The sequence below is a fragment of the Danio aesculapii genome, chromosome 12 (assembly GCF_903798145.1).
Source record: "Danio aesculapii chromosome 12, fDanAes4.1, whole genome shotgun sequence".
Classification (NCBI taxonomy): Eukaryota; Metazoa; Chordata; class Actinopteri; order Cypriniformes; family Danionidae; genus Danio; species Danio aesculapii.
In genome coordinates, this window is record NC_079446.1 from 18,489,109 (window position 1) to 18,493,745 (window position 4,637).

The following is a 4,637-nucleotide window of genomic DNA, read 5'->3' on the forward strand; positions in this document are numbered from 1 at the left end:
ATTTTATGTACACGCACAGATTTTTTATTTTAAATCAAAATATATAGAGTATAATAAAAAAATATACTTTTATGCAGCAAAAATGTTCTCTTTTGTTTTTGTAATCCAAATTTCGCAGATCTTTTACAATAATTGGCAGGAAGACGTCTGCCAACACTGTGGTGACAAACTCGGAAGCATGCCATGATTCAAGCTACGGTCACACTGGGCTTTGTGTGTGCGAAATTCTGTCATGCGGCGCTGTGAAAAGGGGCGGGATTAAACAAGATGATTAGACATTTAAAAAAGCAAGCGATTGCTTCGTGTTTTGATCTTCGATTGGTCTCACGCAGTCAAGTGATGCGATTTCGCAGGTGCGAAACTTGACGCATGAACCTGCGTTTCCGGTCTGATGCATTCGCGTGCGTATGTGTAGTATGGCATAATAATGTTGTCCAGTAGGAGGCGATTGTGTGTGCAGTATATAAAGGGGCTGAGAAGAAGACCAGTAGGTGTGTTACCAGTTTGCTGTGCAGTTGTTTTGGTGGTGCCACAATAAATGACCAGCATGAACTTTAGGCTCTGAGTTCCCTTTATTACCTCAAGATACAACATATGACGACGAGGATAAACAATGAAACAGTGATAAAGACAAAGACAAGTGGGTGATTCAAAGAGGCAAGTGAGAAACGGGACGCTGAAGCACTCAGCTCATTGGAACAAACTGCTAGCACCTGGAAAGAGTGATTGCAGGGATCATGGCTGGAATGGTTGGCGCTGTGACACCATCTGACAGTAAGTCACAATTATGGGAAGAATATTGTGAGATATTGAATCATTTCTTTGTGAATCATTTCTTTTTGATATTGAAAACGCAGAGAAGAAACAAGCAATATTGTTGAGTTGTGTTGGAGCACCAACGTATACATTGATGAGAAATTTGCTAAGTCCAGAAAAACCAGGTGCAAAGAGTTTTGATGAATTGGTGAGTTTATTGAAAAACCACTTCAATCCAAAGCCAGGTGAAATAGTTCAGAGGTGGAAGTTTAACTCTTGTAACAGACGCCCTGAAGAAAGCATAGTTGAGTATGTGGCTGAATTAAGGAAACTTGCACAAGATTGTAATTTTGGGGAGACACTCTCAGTTATGCTGAGAGACAGATTAGTGTGTGGTGTGAATGATGACAGCATACAACGAAGATTACTGGGTGAGGATGGATTAACTTTTGAAACTGCACTAAGAAAAGCTTAAGCTATTGAAGCAGCAAACAATGATATGGCAGATTTGCATAGAGATAAAGGGAGTAATACTGTTTTTAAAGTGGACACTGATGAAAGAAATTATATAAAAGTTGCTGGAATGTGTTATCGATGTGGGAGAGTTAACCATTCACCAAAAGACTAAGTTTGCAAAAGAAAACTGCTACAGGTGTGGAAAAATTGCACATGTGAAAAAAGTGTGTAGAATGAAATCACAAGATTTTGCAAGTAACAAAGGCAAGAAAACTGTGAAACTGGAGAGTGTAAAGCAATCAAAGAGGGATAATTACTTGCAAGAGGAAAAGGAGTGCGAAGAAGTTTTCACAATGTATAGTATACAAACAGTTTAGTCCTCAGTGCCTCCATTTGCCCAAGTGTTACTGGTTAATGAGAGCCCTGTGAAGTTTGAAATTGACACCGGATGTAGTGTCACCGTGTTGTCACAAGGGGAATATGACAACTTGAAAGTCCTTGAGAAGCAGCCTGAACTAAAACCCAATTCTCTCAATTTGAAAACGTATACAGGTCAATCTGTGAAGGTTCTAGGAGTCAGTGACGTGCAGGTCAAGCATAAAGGACTGGTGAAAAATCTCTCATTGGTGGTGGTGGCTGGATCGGGGCCTAACTTGTTGGAAAGAGCTTGGCTGGCTGAATTGGACATGGGCTGGGAAAAGGTAAATCACATGCAAGCAAGCTAAGAAATTTTCCAAGATATTTTAAAGAAACATGAAATGGTTTTTAAAGAAGAACTGGGAACATTAAAAGGAGCCACAGCGAAGATTCATGTAGCTAATGATGCAAAGCCTCATTTTTTTAAATCACGCTCATTACCATTTGCTATGAGAGAGAAAGTGGAAGTTGAACTAGATCGACTGATCAAAGAACACATAATTGAACCTGTGAATTTTTCAGAGTGGGCAGCTCCTGTTGTGCCAGTGTTGAAGTCGGATGGATCAGTGAGACTGTGCGGATATTATAAAGTGACTGTGAATAAAGAGTCATCACTGGAGCACTATCCCACTCCAAAAATGGAGGACATGTTTGCGGTGTTAGGAGGTGGTGAGAAATACACAAAATTAGACATGAGTCATGCCTATCAACAGATTTTGTTGGACGAAACATCTAAGAAGTATGTCACTATCAATAAGCATAAAGGCCTTTTTACGTACACTCGTTTACCATTTGGGGTGGGTTCAAGTCCTGCAATTTTCCAAAGAACAATGGAAGGAATATTAAAGGACATTCCAAAGGTCACTGTGTATTTGGATGATATTTTGTTGACAGGAAGAAATGACCAAGATCATGTAAAGACACTGGAGAAAGTATTGCAGAGATTGGAGGAGTGTGGATTGCGGCTAAAACGAGAAAAGTGCAAGTTTATGGAACCAGAAGTGGTTTTCTTGGGCCACAAAGTCAATGCCACTGGTATTCATCCGATACCAGAGAAAGTTAAGGCAGTAAAGGAAGCACCAACACCAACTTTGGTTACAGAACTAAAAGCCTATTTAGGTTTGTTAAATTTCCATAACAGATTTCTGCCAAATCTTTCAACCTTGCTGGCTCCGTTGCACAAGCTTTTGAGGAAGGGTGTTGCTTGGTGCTAGGGAGAGGATCAAGAAAAGGCCTTCAGAAAATCCAAACAATTGTTACAATCTAATTGTGTTCTGATCCATTATGATGACCAGAAAGAGCTAATCCTGTCATGTGATGCCTCAGCATATGGAGTGGGGGCCGTATTGGCACATCGTTTGAAGGATGGAACAAAGACCTATTGGATTTGTGTTTAGAACACTAACAGCGGCCGAGACGAATTACTCACAGGTAGAGAAAGAAGGATTAGCAATGGTGTTTGGAGTTAAGAAATTCCACAAATATTTGTATGGTCGTAAGTTTGTTATCTGTACTGACCACAAACCTCTTCTCAGTTTATTGGGTGAATTGAAGGCTGTCCCTCAAATTGCCTCTCAACGCATTATGAGGTGGGCTGTAATGCTGGGGGCCTATGAGTATTCCATTTCTTACAGAGCCGGTAAAGATTATGGAATTGCTGACACTCTTACTCGTCTTCTTGTTCCACAGTTGGGTGTGGATAAACCAGAGGAAGAATATGTTTTGATGCTGCAGAGCAGTTCTTTGACGACTGCAGAGCAGATTAAACGGTGGACTTCAAAAGACCCTGTGTTGGCTAGAGTATGTGAGTATGTACTTAAAGGATGGCCAAACCACAGTGATACTAAGGAATTTGTCCCTTACAAGCAGAGAAAACATGAACTTAGTATTCAGGATGGGTGCATTTTGTGGGGAAACCGTGTTGTTGTTCCAGTGCAGGGACGATTGGAGTTGTTGGAACAATTACATCAATCCCACCGAGGTATGTCCAAGATGAAAGGATTGGCCAGGAGCTATCTGTGGTGGCCGAATCTGGATGCTGATATTGAAACGCGTGTAAGAGATTGTAATGTTTTCAAGAACATCAGAAAAATCCTGTGAAAGCTTCCCTGGGAGTGGCCTAGACAACCCTGGAGGAGAATTCACATGGATTATGCTGGTCCTTTCCTAGGTAAATGGTTTTTAATTCTCATTGATGCTCATTCCAAGTGGATTGATGCATATGTTGTAAATTCAGCAACCACAGCAGCTACTTTGGACTGTTTGTGTAAGAGTTTTAGTGTACATGGAATTCCTGAAATGATTGTGTCTGACAATGCTCAGTGTTTTGTAAGTGAAGCCAGTAAAGCATTTATGTCTAAGAATGGAATAAATGTTACTTCTGCACTGTATCACCCCTCATCCAATGGGTTGGCAGAGCGAGCTGTGCAAACTTTCAAAGACCTTTTGAAGAGGAGTTCGGGAGACACCCTGGAGACAAAGGTACAGAGAGTTTTGTGTAATTATCGCATTACACCTCAATCTTCAACTGGACTGTCTCCTGCTGAATTGTTGATGGGTCGAAAACTGCGTTGCACGTAAGACATGATGCACCCAGACTTCGCTGGTAAACAAGCTATGTACAAACTATGGACAAACTATGGAACAAGCGAGCATGGATGTTCAGTTAAGTGAGGATGTTGCCGTGTCTCAGGATGTGGTGGTTCAGGTACCCAAATCACCTAGCATTCCCATAAGATCAAACGAGTGTGTTACAATGAATACAAATGAGTTGGAAAACTGGCAAATTGTTGGTTCCAGTCCGCCTTTGGAAGAATTATGTAATACTTCTTTGATTCCTGAATTGATGCCAAGAACTGAATTAACAAACTCTGAAACAGTGTCTACCGAAGGGTTACGACGCTCAAGGAGGGAGGGTAAACCTCCAAAACACTTAAAAGACTTTGTGATGCTTTTTGTAGCTAAAATTGAAAATCTGGTATGTAACCTGTTGCACGCACACTGATCCT

At 40.9% G+C, this 4,637-nt stretch overlaps 1 pseudogene; it reads left to right on the plus strand.

Moving 5' to 3' along the window:
* The first annotated feature begins 737 nt into the window (after positions 1–737).
* LOC130238873 (uncharacterized protein K02A2.6-like) lies at positions 738–4,353 on the plus strand (annotated as a pseudogene).
* Positions 4,354–4,637: the final 284 nt, after the last annotated feature.